The sequence below is a fragment of the Micromys minutus genome, assembly GCF_963924665.1.
Source record: "Micromys minutus genome assembly, chromosome: 2".
In the NCBI taxonomy this organism is placed as follows: Eukaryota; Metazoa; Chordata; class Mammalia; order Rodentia; family Muridae; genus Micromys; species Micromys minutus.
Window position 1 is genome coordinate 18,034,189 of NC_137971.1, and position 16,892 is coordinate 18,051,080.

At 46.3% G+C, this 16,892-nt stretch overlaps 1 pseudogene across 1 annotated transcript; it reads left to right on the top strand.

Moving 5' to 3' along the window:
* Positions 1-15,892: 15,892 nt before the first annotated feature.
* Positions 15,893-16,450, top strand: LOC308417394 (peptidyl-prolyl cis-trans isomerase A-like; annotated as a pseudogene). The gene has a single exon. The product of its transcript is annotated as a peptidyl-prolyl cis-trans isomerase A-like (transcript).
* Positions 16,451-16,892: the final 442 nt, after the last annotated feature.

A 16,892-nucleotide genomic window follows, 5' to 3' on the forward strand; every position in this document is an offset into this window, starting at 1 on the left:
TTCCCTCTGAAGGTCAAATAGAAGCTTCCTGGGGCTTTCTCTCTCACATAGCTTCTTCTGCACAGTTACCACTTGACAACATTTCCGGTCAGCCTTTCATGCATTCAGGAGACATCTTAATATTCTTTATGTGATGTACATATGTCTTCCTTCAAACTTACTTTGTATCAAAAACTATTCAGTGTTATAAGAGTTCTTTTGAAAACATTTTAATAGCTGTCTAATATTCCATCATGAGAATAAACCATAATTTGCTATGGGGTATTTAGTCCAGCCTTGGCCTTGATCACTAACACCAGCCCAAGACCAGACAGCTGCTCTCCCACAGTCCTCCTGTGAGGAGCCTCCCTACCAAGGCCCGGCTCATGGGCACAGCTGCTGACCATTCTATGCTAACAGAAGGAACTTGGAGCAGGTGGGGCTAAGGTGGAGGCTGTTTTAACACTGAGAGAAGAACTTCCCACAGTTTGGAGGTTCCCCACCGGATGTCTCACATCTTGGAGAGATATAATTCTGGTCCAGATGGACAGAGAAGATCAAGGCTCCAATACTGTGGGGTGCCTCCGATCCTACGAGGCCCCCAGCTCATGCCAACCCACTGAGAAGACTGGATTAGCCCTGCCCAAAGTGATGACTCTGCAGATTGACCATGAATCAGGCAAATAGGTCCCTTGCTGACTTCTTCCCATAAAACTCTTACCAGAATAAACAAGTCAGGGCTCTCCCCTTACCTGATTTACAGCTGCCCCACACGCCCACCCTCTCCTTTAGGTCCCTGAGCAGGAGGGAAACTTCCTCCCAGGCGCAGAGCTTTAAGAACCTCAAGCCCGCAGGAAGCTCACTGGTGAAGTCATTATGTCACACAATGGCTGTGACAGTGAGCAGAGGTTCAGGGACATGTGAGGTTTATTGCTCCGGAAGAGATCTGACTATCCTGGTGGGAGGAGGGCCAGATGTGGCCAGAAGCAGTGTGCCTTGTGAGTAGGTTCAGCAGCCGACAGCCTGTGTTCTGGGACACTGAGAATGTTTCAGTGGTGGAGAATGGGACACAGCAGAATGCAGGAAGGCATTTGAACAGGGATGGGGAGGGATGGGAAATTAAAAGACAGAGAAGGATGCAGGTTAACAAACCTGGAAAGACTTTTTTCTTTTCATTGGATATTTTCTTTATTTACATTTCAATTGTTATCCCCTTTCTTAGTTTCCCCTCTGGAATTCCCCCTATCCCATCCCACCTCCTCCTGCCTCTATGAGGGTGCTCACCCACCCACTCCCTCCCACCTCCCCACCCTGGCATTCCCCTGCACTGGGGCATCAAGCCTTCAGAAGGCCCAAGGGCTTCTTCTCCTACTGATGCCCGACAAGGCCATCCGTGTGCGGCTGGAGCCATGGGTCCCTTCCTGTGTACTCTTTGGTTGGTGGTTTAGTCCCTGGGAGCTCTGGGGGGTCTGGTTGGTTGATAATGCTGTTCTTCCCGTGGGGTTTCAAACCCCTTCAGCTCCTTCAGTCCTTTCTCTAGCTTCTCCATTGGGGACCCACTTTTAACCTCACCAGGAGTTAACTGTGATACAAACCAAATGATTATATTTTATCTAGAAAGTTCGAAAACATTACGATGGAAAATTAGCAGCATGGCTCTTCTCTTCCTTGGTTTTATTTGGATTCTGTTAGCTCTGCAGTGCAAGTGGTCAGATCAACAGTCCTCCAGCTGACTAGATAGACCTTTGAATAACCAGAGGACTGGAAGATAAATGATACCGAGTAAAGGGCATTTGGTCAGGATGCAGCCATCTTCCAAAACAGTACTTCAGATAAAGTAATAAAGGGGGCAAGTTTTGGTTGTCCAGGGCCTGCAGAGAAATGTAAGTGGCTCGAATGCTATTGTAGTTAGAAGGGGGAAAGGTGCCTTTCTCACAAAGGAGCTGTAAGAATGAGACCTCACGTGACTTGTCAGAATATACCCATATCACCCTCTGACACATGGGGTCACTGTCCAGGTGCTCACCCCAGACACACAGGCAGGTACTCCTTGCAAGACATGCACAAGCCCAGAGTGTTTTCAGATTTCAGTTTTCTGGATTTAGGACAATTGGTACAGACTATCCTGAGTGAGAAGGATTCTGAAAACTTGAACCTTCAAAGCCCTTCCAAGCATTGGGTTTCCGAGCATTTCGGATTGTTAGATTTTCAGAGTCAGGTACTCAACCTGTGCTAGTGTGCAATACTGTTTATAGCACCTCCAGGCTGGAAACCAAAACTACTCAGACAGATACCCATCAACTATAGAGTGGTAAGTTGTATCGTGTTGAAATACCATCGGACAATGTAGCATGAACACTCTACATGAGAACGGTGTACCTTAGAAACCAGACACAAATAATTCAAGCTGCGGGATTCCACTTACAGAATGATTAAAATCAGGCTAAAGAAAGCTGTCCTGTTAGGGTTTTATCTTCACTGGCTTCAGGGCCTGGGGGCTGATGGAAACCCCCAGTGTGCAGGTAGTATCTGTAGTGTGATCTGGGTTATGGTAACAAAGACATGTTCTGCTTCCCAAATACTGGCCCCAAGAGTCCACAATTACTCTATGATCTGTACCCTCTCTCTGGTGGCTGGCCATCTGTCCCCAAGGAGGGTGAAGTCTGGAGTAAGCCACCACTGAGGGCATCGAGAGAAACCCCCTAAGGGTCCCCCACCACTGGACCTATGGCAACTCCTTTGCTCAGCCAACTCTCAGTTCCTCTGTCACTAAGGGACATGAGGACATATTGCCTCACACGGGCACACAGCGAGGAAAGTTTTCTTCATTCTCTATAAAATGTTAAGTTAGCGTGCTTATAAATGAACTGGACAGGGCAAGAAGCAAATGGGAACATCCCGGACCCACCTGGAGGCAAAGGATGAAATAAAACATTGTGATTTGAAACAGAAAAGAAGTCCCCTCCATTGCAAGCATAGGGTCTCCCTCCATGAGAGAGGCCTCAGCCTAACAGCCTGGGACCTCAGTAACACACACACACACACACACACACAGGTACAATAAACCATACCGACTCACACAGATCAATACAACAGGACAGGAAAGAAGGAAGCAGGCTGGGCAACTTTCCAAAGGCAGACGTCCGAGTGACTGCCGCACTGTATTTCTGGTCCAATAAATCAATGTGCCTTGGAAGGGCTCCTCCAAACCTGTGTCTGTAATTGGAGCTACCTTCCTCAGGGGCTGCGTGCTCCATTCAAGGTCAGGAGACAAGCTCAGGTTCTCCTGGTTCTGCTCAGCACACCCACCCTAGGAGAAGGCTCTACAGATGCTGGAGAAAGAGTGGCTCAGCTGGTGAGTCTGCCTGCAGGCTGTGAGAGGCCCGGAGAAATGGGGTAGGGGCTGACCCTTGAAGTCTCTCTTTGGAGTTCCAAAATTCACGAAGCATTCTGTCTGGATGCCACCCCTAAAACTATTAGGGGGACGGATTGCAACAGAGGTACCAGCCCTCCAACCCCCCAGTCACATGCTAACAATGGTAGCTGCTGCTTTCTGAGCCCTGGACTTTGTGCCAAGCAGCACACCAAGCAGAATGGAACATTCATGTTACTCTAAGCCCACAATAAACCAAGGTCCCCTAACTTTGCATAGCCAAGCTCATTGACCCAGTCAAGATAAACTGAAGTTTTTTTCTGGAATGGAAAGTCATGCTCTAAGCAAGGAGATACACTCTGTCCAAACTAGAGACAACTGGTTGCATGGCCACCAAATCCCACAAGGTTTGACCACTTTCTGTGCAAGGTTGTCCACAGACATGAAGCAGTGTCCCAGAATGTCAGCACAGTCGTGGTCTAGTGACTGTAGACAAAGTGCAATGGTGGTTTAAGGGGACAATGAGCCCATGTGGGAGGATCTCAGATGGTTCCATTAGGAAATGAATAGTCCGGACATTCACAGGATAAAGGAATGAGCTAGGTGGGCTGTCATGAGCTCACAGGGCCAGGAAATATTTCTTTTTTTCTTTTTTTCCCAAGGCATTCCCAAGCCCTGGCTGTCCTGGTACTCGCTCTTAGACCAGGCTAGCCTTGAACGCTCAGACAGCTGCCTGCCTCTGCCTCCTGAGTGTGGGAACTAAAGGACAGGAGTGGACTAGATTTGGTGAGTGTAAAAGACACGGGGAGGTATTCAAACTCTGCTGGGACCATGTGGTAAAAGCCGAACAGTGGGATCAGGCAGAGCATTCGCAGCACACCAGGGCACAGAAGAGCTTTTGTGAAGAGCAATGATGGGGACGTGGCCAGGCAGGAGGAGGTCCAAGCTCTTGAGAGGGCAGGTTGGTGGGGGTACTGAGGGAGGGGGCTCCATTCAGCAATAAGGACGGAAGGCATATTGGCGCGTGTTGGAGGATGTCCAGTCCTTGGCTGGTCTTAGTGACCCTATTCACACTGTTGGCAAAGGCCCAGAGGCAGAGTCCAGAATTTCCTACCACTCAGAAACCTCAGTGAATCATCCAGGGTCAGAAGTGGGTCAGGAGGCTGGAACAGAGCATCTCCAGTCATACTCACTGTCTGCTTGGCCTGGAGCCTAGTGCTCAACACCTTGCAAGTGATTCCCCCAAGAGTAGCCCAGGCCTCTAGGGTAAGAATCCACTTGGGTACTGCCTGGTCATCTGCATTTCTTTGAGGACCAAGGCAGACAGAACCTGGGACCAGTCTCTACTAGAGAAGCCAGAGATGGGTTCGTCTGCACACTTGGAAACTGGAGCAACCCATATTTGGAGTTGGGAAGAAGCCGAACAATAGGACACAGATTTCCTTGGAATGGGAGGGCTTGCCGGGCAGCTGGGTTTTAGGAGGGAAGAAGATGATGCTATTTTTACAATAACCCTCTTCAGTCTGTAATGAGAAAAGCCCTCCGCTGCACAGAGCAGCCTCCTAATGTAAGTCACCCTGAGACTTCAGCCTATGCCCTTTAGCACAGGAAACGGGAGCAATAATGGAGCAGCCGGGTGTGAATTATAGAAGCCCATTGGGGCGGGAAACTCAGTGAGTTATAATAGCAGAGTAAATTAATTTCACATAAGTGGGATTAGCAGCTAAATAAATGGCTATCCCAATGCTAACAATGTCTGGAGTGCTGTGTCCCCGGCTAGGGGACAGAAAGAGTTCTCACTCTTGGCTGAGCAGGACTTAGGCCACTGGAGGTCACTATCCACAGTTAAAATAACTTGGAGAGGGCAGAAGCACTATCGTGTTAGAATAAGTACCGTGAATGAGGAGGCAGAGGCGGGATGTGGGGGGAAAGCCACGTTCCACTGATGGTTCTGACACTTTTCATGGTGCTCGGTGCACTCTGCTCTAAGCCCTGGATGGTGGCTTGGGATGACCCAGAACTTGGGGAACATTGGGAGCCATGGATTCTAAGCATGGGTCTGTCAGGAGCTATTTCAAATGGAATTCATGTTGGTTTTTTTTTTTTGGTTTGTTTTGTCAACCTCTTGTTTGTTTGCGCTATTCTAAGGCTCCTGTCCCTTTCTCAGTTTGACCTTTCTGCTTAGGTGAGTACAGCCTTGGGCTTCTTGGGCCTTAGCTTGAGGTGGGTGAGGTCACAGCAGTGGGGTCTAGACTCCAACCGAGTTCCTAACCTACAGAGCAGGCTGGCCATAGCCCATGCTCTTAGGACTAAGTTAATGTAGAAGCAAGAGTCTCCAATTCAAGTGCTGACACTTCAGTAGCTGCATATGCACATGAGCTGGCTGCAGGGATGCCCTCCATCCCTTGGTCCCTGTGGAACCATATAAGCTGATCCTTAGTGGTACACCCTTGAAGCAGACTTTGATAGGAAGAGGTACCTGCCCTTAGCCTGTGTCTATAAGGACCTCCTCAGGTACTTGGTGAGACCTGTTTTCATTTTTCCTCTCTGCTTAGAATAGTAAGCTAGGTCAAGGTGGTCTTAACAGCAGAGAACTCCAAAATGTGTGTGTGTGTGTGTGTGTGTGTGTGTGTTTGTGTGTGTGTGTCTGTGTGTGTGTATGTGTGTGTGTCTTTGTGTGCATGTGTATGTGTGTATGTATGTGTGTGTATATGTGTGTATGTGTGTATGTGTGTGTATATGTGTGTATGTATGTATGTGTGTGTATGTGTATGTATGTATGTGTGTGTGTATATGTATATATATGTGTGTTGCACACAGGCGAGGGAGCATGCTCTCACACAGGCATGTAGAGGCCAGAGAGGACAGAGATATCCTTCTCTATCTATCTCTATCTACCTTATTACTTGAAACAAACTCTTTCACTAAACCCAAAGTTCACCTTTTGACAAAACTGGTTAGCCAGCTCCTTGGGAATCTCCTTGTCTCTGTCCCACAAGGCTGAGGTTGTAGGATTGAGCCATACCCAATTCTTTCAACAATATTGGCCTACTTTAATGAGTTCAAAGAATACCAGTACCCCCCCCCCACACACACACACACAGAGTCTGTCAAATGGGCCACAGTTTGCTTAGGGTAACATGAGAGAATTGCAAAGTAATTAAATGATGCTGTTGCTTTAAGCTTATTGAACATGCAGTTTTACCCAGCTCACCTCCTATCTGTGTTAAAGGGCCCGTCATTGAACATCCATTGTATGCTATAGACTTGATCTCAGAAACGGCCCTACTGATTTTATTGTGCTAACCCTTGTTATATTAAATAGCTCATAGCCACAGATGGCAGCATCAAGGAAGTGTCCCTACATAATAGGGTTACCAAGAGTGGCAATTTGCCCAGGATTTTCCCAATTTTAGCTTCGAAAGCTCTATGTGTTGGCATTCCCTTCAGTCTGGGAAAACTAGGGCTGGTCGCTACCATCTTATAAACAAACCTCTAGGGGATTGTATACACATCTCCTTTAGCAATCAGGGTAGACAAGAGGCCAACTGTTCGACTGCTATTCAATTACATGTAATACCTAAATACTGAACAGTTTTATAGGTCAGTTTTTCTCTTGAAGTAAATAAAAACTCTATGACAAACCAGCAACCCTCATAAGTCTAAACGGTTAATGAGGACACAAAACCAATAATATTTTATAAATAACAAGTATGACTAACAGCAACCAAAACCACAGCAGCTCAAAACAACTGCCTGAGCACCCACTGGAAGGTAGGAGCCACCCCTCCTCTGTAAAGCATAGTGTCGAATAACAAACACCAGTCCTCGGGAAGCTCTGGGAACACTAATTTTAGTTTATGAATACCAGATTTCTGTGAATTACTAGCAAGTAACCTTTAGTTGTGTACAGGGAGAGTCCGCAGAGGGAAGGGGAAAGGAAGGAGGGAGAGAAAGAGAGGAAGAGGTGTTTGGTCCCCCACAGCAGAAGCTATGGGGAAGATTTGTTTACTGGGGTTAGCCAGTGCTAGCAGTGACTCTCGACCCAACGAGAGTGTCAAGACCAGTGCTTTGAAAGTCGGTGCTTTAACTGATGAACTAGAAACCGAGGCCCAGGGAATCACTTTTACAACGCTATAGGCGCCGTGTCCCCGTAACCACAAGCACCACCACCGGCAGCTCCGCACATTTTAACCCAGCACAGGAGCTGATGGACACCTGTAATCCCAGCACTTGAATGGAGGGCAGGAGAGAGTTTCCAAGCCTAGGATGTAGAGAGACCTCGTGTAAAAAAGAAAACAAAAACAAAAAGATCGTCTGAGTATTCCGGACCATGTGAGGGATATGTCCTCTCGAATGCTTAGCTACCCCTGTTGGGCTTGAGTTGTGTCACCCATGTTGAAATTTTAACCTCTGGTACCTGTGAAAATGACTTTAGTTCCTTGGGAGATCGAAACTTTATATGTATGACCAAGTGTCATGAAGTGGGCTCCAACAAGGTATGATTGTTGTCCTCACGGTGGGGGGATTGAGGGGGTAGAAGGAGGAGAGAAATGTATGTGTGGGTATGTGTGGGGGTGTGTGTGTGTGTGTGTGTGTGTGTGTGAGCGAGCGAGAGAGAGAGAGAGAGAGAGAGAGAGAGAGAGAGAGAGAGAGAGAGAGAGAGGAGTGTTGTCAAAAACCACTGGCTTGTAATGTTCTGGTAGCACTTGGCATCACTAAGGAGTCTCTGAGTGGCCCAGGCCCCAACCGGATATCTCCCTCTCCACCTTCTGTGGTTATCCAGGGACAAAGGGAGCCTGTGGGGGGAAACCTGTCCTTACTGCTTTTTTCAGTGTCTTTTCTGCTCCTGCCGCAGCAGAATCAGACAGCCTTGGGATTCAGGATCAGACAGTCTTGGGATTCAGGATCAGGCAGCCTTGAGATGAAATCCTTCCCACCCCTCACCTCTAGGAGAGCTCCCATCTCTTTATACCTGTGCTGGGCATCAGGTGTGGGGAGTCTGGCTGTCACTTCTCCTGGGGACCTGATCCAGCTTAAATGCCTCAGGTAGGATCATTTGGCTATTGGCTTTCCACTCACCATTTAGCAAGACCAGAGAGTTCAATGAGCCATCCTGCCCTTCCCTTGTTCTAGGACAAAAGCAGGTGGTGGCAAGGGATCTGTAGCTGCAGGAACTGAGCAGGTTACAGATTACCTTGCTTCTCCCTCCAACACCTTTTTACAGAACCGGCAGAGGACCCCCCACTCTGGTGGATTACAGAGCATCCTGGTCTGCTGGAAGAGAAAGAAGGCAGCCCCAGTGGGGCAGGATGATACCGGCCCATGCAAAGTCATGCTTGTAAACACCTCCAGCCACAGAGTATGCTCCCCGTTTTACTTTTAAAATGTGCTGACATGTCTGTCTGAATAAGAAAATGTCCTAAAAGAGATTACCAAAATGTTATCTATCCAAGGCAAAATTGCAAATGCCATTTTCTTTGTGCTTCTGTATCTCTTCACTAATATTGCCACAATCAACTAAAACAAATGATAGAATAAAAACTAACAAAAAATTGTTTCTGGTTACAGCTCTTGAGCACAAATGTTATTAACAATGTGATGCTTAAAAAATGCTCACAGAGGGCGCCTGAGCCGGTGAGCATTCACCATCCTTCCTTTTGGGAAGTGCAGAGGAAATTCTCCCAGCGAGACACTGGTGCTGGCTAGCCTTGGTCGTCCTGGGTCTACATTACCGTAGTTCTCTCTCCCTCGAAACAAGTAAGTCCATGCTGATCTAAACCCTTCCAGTCACAATAATGGTGACTTTTAGCATGAGTACAGCAGTCTGTCAGCCACGGAGACTTTTCTTAAACAGCCTCTGCAATTAGAAATTTTAATTTGAAATCTTAGCATTAGAAAATGTATGTTTTGCTCCTATCATCAAAGTTCAGAGGTCTGGGAAATTTACAAGTTTTACAATGTCTTTTTACACCATTTGGGGTATTTTGATTAGTAAGCAATACTTTTTCGTAACTATCCATAGCATATAATGTGTATTTGTTTATATGTTACCATGGTGTTCTCTCCTGTTCTTTAAATTATGTTTTTTGTATCCTCAGAATCAATTTGATTTGTCCTCATGAAATGGTAACATCTTTTCTGTTGAACTGGGAGGGGTTTTGCAATGCCTATTCCTCCTGGTGCTGCTCACAGGACTGGAAATCAGCTGGAGTCACAATTGGGCCATTTGACCATTGTCTGAACTCAGACCTGCTTTGCCCTGAGCTGGTCATCTTGTAGCCAGGCATTCTTGTTTCTCAGTCTGTTTCCAACCTTGTCATTTTCCAAGTGCTTCTGAATATCAGTTGACATTGATAGTAGTCTGCGGCTACCCTTCTATTTCCCAAAAATCCAGCCATATTTTCAACTTTCCCACACGTGACCTTTGAGTCCTTCCCACTCCTGACCTTGAGTCCTTAACACCCTGATCCTGAGTCCTTCATATCCTTGACTCATTGGGCATCCCTGCCTTTCTGTAAGGTCACAAATGCCTCACCTCCCTGCTTGTGGCCAACATCAGCAAATGATCTCAGTCCCTTCTAGCAAAGGGCCCAGCATCACTTGGCCCTGGTGCCTAACACAGAGATTTGTCTACATTCCTGGGCTCAGTGATGATTTGCCTCTCTTCTAACTCAGATGCTCCGTGCACCTTTGTTCAAATCATTCCATTTTCGTCTTATGAATCTTAGGTCTGAACTGTGTAAAAATTCTCACCCCATAAATTAGGATCAGTCTCAGACAAGTCTGCTATTGGCTTTATAGAAGCCCTGTGGCAAAAGCTTTATTGGATGTCATTATAATTTAAATCTATACTGAAAGTTACCCTTAGTAACTTGGAAAATATAATTCCTGCTTCCCAAGTATAGGGGCAAGTAAAATAATTCAAAAATGCAGTTGTAATAAACTTTGGTCTTGATTTGGGGCTCTACATGCTGTGCAGTGCCATGGGTTTGTCCCCACAATTGCTCATTCTCTTACATTACTGAGAACCGGTGTGTGCTGCTCCAGGTGCCAGGAATCTGGCAGGAAATAATGTCCATAATCTGAAAAGGACTCTTAGACACGAGTGAGACTAGGACTTCAAAAAAGAGAGTTCTAGAACAGTCACTGAAAGACAGAGATGAGGAAAACCACAAGGAATCAGTACGAAGATCGATGAAGACCAAGTTTGTATAGCTCAGTCCCTGGCATCTGTATTAAACATTTAGAGACGGGAGGCCTAGTCTTTCTGGATTGCTCTGCTGGGGCATGCATAGTGTGGATAGTGAGGTGCAAGAGGACTTGCAGGGTCACGTTGGAGAGTTGGGGGAAATAGCTTCTAGTGTGTGCAGATGGCTTCAAGTGGGTCATCTGAGCGGGGCAGGAACTCACGCTCTCCAGAATGAGTGGGTAATGCAGTTATTGGGAAGCAGTGGCTGAAATGCTCAAGGCACAGCTGCGAGGAAGGTCAGCCAGCCAATGAGGTGCAGGTGGCAAAGATAGAGCGGGCATTTTATCGGGCTCCACCCCGTGGCTGCCAATTCACAAGAGGGAAGGCAGGGAATCTGGAGATGGCCCAGCCTTGTGAGTGGTCAGCCTCTAGAAGCTTAATGACCAGGAAGGGCTGAACATTCAGCTCTTAGTAAAGAAGACGGAGCTTAGATGTGGTTAAGGAGGCTTTTCAATTCCTGTCTGTATTCATAACTCTACCCTAGGCCATTTAGTCTTGGGGCATATGAAAGGATGTAGAGGAGCCTCAATTCTCCCTGAGGGTCTAAATCAGTGCTTCTCAGCCTTCCTAATGCTGTGGCCCTTAAATACAGTTCCTCATGTTGTGGTGACTCCCAAACAGAAAATTATTTCATTGCTACTTCATAACTGTAATTTTGCTACTGTTATAAATCGCAGTGTAAATATCTGTGTTTTCCAATGGTCTTAGAGGACCCCTGTGAAAGGGTTCCTCAGCACCCCTGAAAGGGGTCATGACCCACAGGTTGAAAACGGCTGTTCTAAATGTAGAGCAAACAGGAAGTTCTGAAGCCTGCATCCCCCAGAGAGCCACCCTTAGCCTCCGAAAGCTCCACTTTTGTCACTGAGGACTGGAGGTAACTATCCACTTACCCCACCCAAGCACCCAGACTCCCTTGATGATGAATTTACAATGACTCCTATAGATCTCAATGTATGTTCTTGTGACACTTCTCATTTCAGAAAATAAAGCGACATCTAGACGGGGGCAGAGGCCCCTCTTATCTCCCTTTGCGCTACCACACTCCGGAGTCACAGCCAGTGCCCACCAAACCAGGTTCATGTGCAATAATCCAATTGGAAAATAAAGCATTAATTAACAGTGAAAAGCAGAAAAAATGGAGATTTACTCAGCTATAGGCAGAAGGAAAAAGGATCCAGTGATACCCCCAAACCCCTGTCCATTTTTGGGACCCTGTCACAAGGGCTGGGCTTAAAGAGAAAGCAAAAATAACACACAGCTAAGCAGTCCAGTAAGGTCCTCTGCCCACCTTTGTCTCAGCTCCAAGACTCTCCTTCAAGGTCACATGGGAAACAATCTCTCTCCAGGCGACAAGTTCTTTTGGATGCTCTTAGGTCTTCAGTCACTTCCTCTCCCAGCAAGAGGGTCCTGGAAAATTCTACTTTCTTGGAGTGCATTCCATCAAGAGTCTGACAGAGAAAGAGGGAAGCATCTCCATGTAGTTAGGATGCATCCACTCCTCCCGGACAGACCAGTTAGTTACACTCCTGAGTAGGAGCTCTGTACCTACGCTCAGGGGACATAGATGATGAATGTAGCTGGTTGCAACCCCATTTGCTTAACTCTGTTGGCCTGTGCATGATAAGTGAGCTTCTCAAGTCGTGTCCACAGGGTAGATTGTGGGCTGTTGTGATGGATCTGCAGAGTAACTATATATGTTTGGATGGAGACCAACTTCCAAGCGGAGAGTGGCTCCTTCTGGACACGGGTTTGGAAAAGGAGGGTATCCTGCTCATGTCTGAATACTGATAATGGTAGTGGTGATTCCAACAGCACAGGTCAAAACTATCCTGCTGAGCCCTACCCCAGCCTGCATGCAGTTTAACGAGGCAGAAGTAAGTGTAGCTCCTGAAACCAGGAGGCAATGAGGCTCTGATAGATCATGTGAACAATACTCTGGTAGAACAGTATCCAGTCTCCTCCATCTGAAGGTCGGAGCTCTCTCTTCCCCAACTAGACTGAGGATGTCTATAAGGAAGTCCAGACTCTAAGAGGATGCAGTGCAGACAGGGCCATTCAGGACCCACCTGGAGCTGTCATAGTCAAAGTGAAGTCTCCCAGAACTACTGCAGAATATCTGAAGTGCTCTAAAGCAAAGCTTCCCAAAGCAAAGTTGTGTTCGGAGAGGAGGTAAAGATCTTCGTGTGGTTCCCACGCTTTTCCTGGAGTCCACTGGCCAGACTTTAATCTTCTCTATCAGTCATGAGGTGTTTAAAGCAGAAGGGGTTGCTATGGTAACAGAAGGCTTTGAAAAAAGGTGACAGTGAAGTTGTAGCTTTTACCTTGTCAGAAAGAGCCTCAGAAGAAGCAGCAATAGAATGTGCAGTCCCACCCAGAATTATGGAGACAACAATGGTGGTTCCAATCTGGCTTCTGTCTCTGCCTGGAGTTCTGCTCCCAGGAAGCTGTCATCATAGACAGTCCTGGAGTAAGGCTCTGATAGCTGTCAATCAAACAGCTACATTGCTTGTGCCTAAATGCTTGACAACCCTAGCTTGCCCTTAGTGAGGGTTGGAGCCTGTGGCTCTGTCACTGCTACTTCACAGTTGAGGTAGCATTGGATAAGTCGTGTAAGCTTTCTGAAAATTCAGTCCCCTTGCCAAAGAATATGGGTGTCTTAGTTAGGGTTTTACTGCTGTGAACAGATACCATGACCAAGGCAAGTCTTATAAAGGACAACATTTAATTGGGCTGGCTTACAACTTCAGAGGTTCAGTCCATTATCATCAAGGAGGGAGCAGGACAGCAATTAGGCAGGCATGGTGCAGGAGCAGACATCTTCATCTGAAGGCTGCTAGTGAAAGACTGACTTCCAGGCAGCTGGGATGAGGGTCCTAAGCCAACTTCCACAGTGACATGTCTACTCCAACAAAGCCATAACTTCTAATAGTGCCACTCACCCACCAAGTGTATATAAACCATCACAATGGGTAAAAAAAAAAAAAAATGTCTCTTAAGACATTCTTTAACTGTTGTAAGGATTATATAAAAAAAACACATAAAGGCCAAGAGTGGAACCTGACACACAGTAGGTATGTTTCTTCCTCCTGTCCCTTCAGTTCTATTCCCTGGCCATATGTTGGTTGTCTTTCCATTCACACCGTTCCCTCATTCTCCACATAAACTCTGTTGTCCTTATTCATTTTCTACATCTCCTTCTCTACTGAGCCAACCTCTTCATCCCTCTTCTACCCCATTCTCTGACCACTTACAACCCCACTTCTCCACTTCACCTCCCTGATCTTCAAGTAACAGCAAGCTGACAGTGAGTTCCAAGCACACAGAGTACTGTGAGTGGTAGTTTGGTCAGTAGATCATGGATTGCCAGGTCAACTAAAGGTAGATCTGGAAACAAGTAAGGAAAGAATTCCAAGCTCCTTGTCATGTGGGAAGGAGCTGAATAGAGAGCAGGGTCTAGGGTCCTTTGGACCCATGAGGATTGTCCTGGGTCTTTGTGAGAAAGGTCCAGAAGTATGTGCCCTATGTAGAGGAGTAAACATCCTGGTACCTTAATTCCAAGTGAGACAAATGCCCCCTTTCATCTGGGGATAAAGCGGGCACTGACTTGGTGACCAAGCTGAGGGTAGGTTGAGGTGAAGTTGGAAACTCCCACTACATCAGCCTGGCTCCAAGTCACCCAGCATGTTTCCAGCAGAACAAGCCTTCCCTGTGCTGCATCTGACCCTTGTCCTACATTGGGTGTGGACATTGGGTCACTGGGCTGTGTGAAGGTCACTGTGAATTACCCAGATGATGAAGGTGTTGGTCCTCAGACCATGGTATAAAGATGCCAACAGGAAGCTAGAAGGCCAGGTCTTTACCCTGGCCTTTCAAATGTAGACTGTCTATTGCTATGAACGTCGGCACTGTAATCTGGGCCCCCACCTTCTCCCATCTGAGTCCCTTTTAAATGAACTTGAAAACAACATTTTTGTTTTTCTGAATGATAATTAGCCTTTGACTTTGGCTCCAACCATGTACCTTCCCTTGGTCTTGGAGGCAGGAGCCTTTTGTGCTAGAATGGCAGGAGTTCTAACAGGGTGGCCTGGCTTCCTCTGCTGCTCAGAGACAGAATTCTGCTCAGACACCCTTTTTACTTCATTACATTTTGTGGCCAGGCATGTTCCTGAACACTGCAGTCTGTGGATCACACCAAGAAGCTTTCTGAGTGTTCAGTGTTACCCTTCCAGAGCTGATTTTAATCAAGGATGTTCAGGATGGCTAGAAACTATACCTAAAGATGGAAATTTTTAGTGGCCTGTGAGCTCTCAAGTAACAGACTGGCAATGGAAAAGGGAAAATGTGTGACCTTTAGGCTACCAACACATTGATGTAATATGACACATGGCTTCCCTCTTCATTCCTCTCCCTCGTCATCCTCAGTAGTAAGGAAAAGAGGGTCATGGGAACACAGAGATATTATGTCTAATAACCAAGGTCTTCCCAGAGACTTTGCTTGCTAGGAACCACCTGAATGATTTTTCAGATGAACTGGTGTCTGGTCTCATGGTAAGTTCTCACTGGTTGGTCTACATTGCCCTCATGGGGTCAACTATGCCCAGCAACCCAGTCCCATAGGTTTTGAATACCTACCTGCCTAAAACCACTTGGGCAGGAACTTACACATCTCTGATTGATGCTTTCTCATCTGTAAACAGGGAAGCTGATGTTTCAATGTGTGCATAAAAGTTAGAGGAGACCAAAAGGAAAGTATCTAGTGTTTCTTCAGTATCAAATGGGAAAATTTGGAACACTTAGAGATAAACCATAGAAAATGGCTTTAGGATAAGAATTATGAGCCCAGCATGGTGCCTCACACCTGTAATTCCAGGAGGCTGAGACAGAAGGATTACCATGAGTTTGAGGCCGGGTTGGGCTACACAGTGTGTTCAGAACATTCTGAACTATAAAATGAGATTCTCTCTAATACAAAACAAAACAAAAGCAACTGCGATATTGTTAGCACATTAGAGGCTTCTTTTTGTCTCCATTGCCTCTGGCTACAGCACTTAATCACTGACTTCCAAATCCCAGTGTCACTCAGGCATGGCTTTGAATATGACCTTAGTAAATCGGTTAACCAGTGAGCTCTAATGAAATACTACTTACTATATGCTCAAGGTTGAGCTAGGCTCTGTGAGGAATATAGAAACAGGCCAAGACCTGTCTTCATGTAGCTTACAAGCTCCCTGTAATTTATGTCAACTAAAACCAAAGAAATATGCTCAGAGGCTTTGCAGACGCCGCTGTCGCTTTTTGCCTCTCGCTGCAGCCATGGTCAACCCCACTGTGTTCTTCAACATCATGGCGGATGGCGAGCCCTTGGGCCACATCTCCTTCGAGCTCTTTGCAGACAAAGTTCCAAAGACAGCAGAAAACTTTCATGCTCTGAGCAATAGAGAGAAAGGATTTGGCTATAAGGGTTCCTCCTTTCACAGAATTATTCCAGGATTTATGTGCCAGGGTGGTGACTTTACACGCCATAATGGCACTGGCAGCAGGTCCATCTATGGAGAAGAATTTGAGGATGAGAACTTCATCCTGAAGTACACAGGTCCTGGCATCTTGTCCATGGCAAATGCTGGACCAAACACAAATGGTTCCCAGTTTTTTTATCTGCACTGCCAAGACTGAATGGCTTGATGGCTGCATGTGGTCTTTGGGAAGGTGAAAGAAGGCATGAACATTGTGGAAGCCATGGAGCGTTCTGGGTCCAGGAATGGCAAGACCAGCAAGAAGATCACCAGTTCCGACTGTGGACAACTCTAATTTCTTTTGACTTGTGGGCATTTTACCCATCAAACCATTCCTTCTGTAGCTCAGGAGAGCACTCCCACCCTATCTTCTCACAATATCCTATAGTCTCTGCTCTCACTGAAGTTCTTTAGGTTCCGTATTTTCCTCATTCCCCTTAAAGTCTAGCTGGATTGCAAAGTTAAGTTTATGATTATGAATAAAAACTAAATAAGAACTGTTAAAAAAAAAGAAATATGCTCAGAGCAACAACAGAAAACAAAACAAAAAAAAAAACAAAAACAAAAAACAAACCAAACAACAACAACAACAAAAAGAGATTGTTGACCTATGCTCCATGATCTTCTGGAAGAGTAATAAGTTAAAGTGGAAACAGCTAGAATTTAACAATAAAACCCCTTTGTCTAGAATCAGGACAGGTCAGCATGAAAGAATGCTGTGATTGATTGGTGATGTCTGCCTGAGTGCAGGAAAGGCTCACCTACTCAAAGTCTC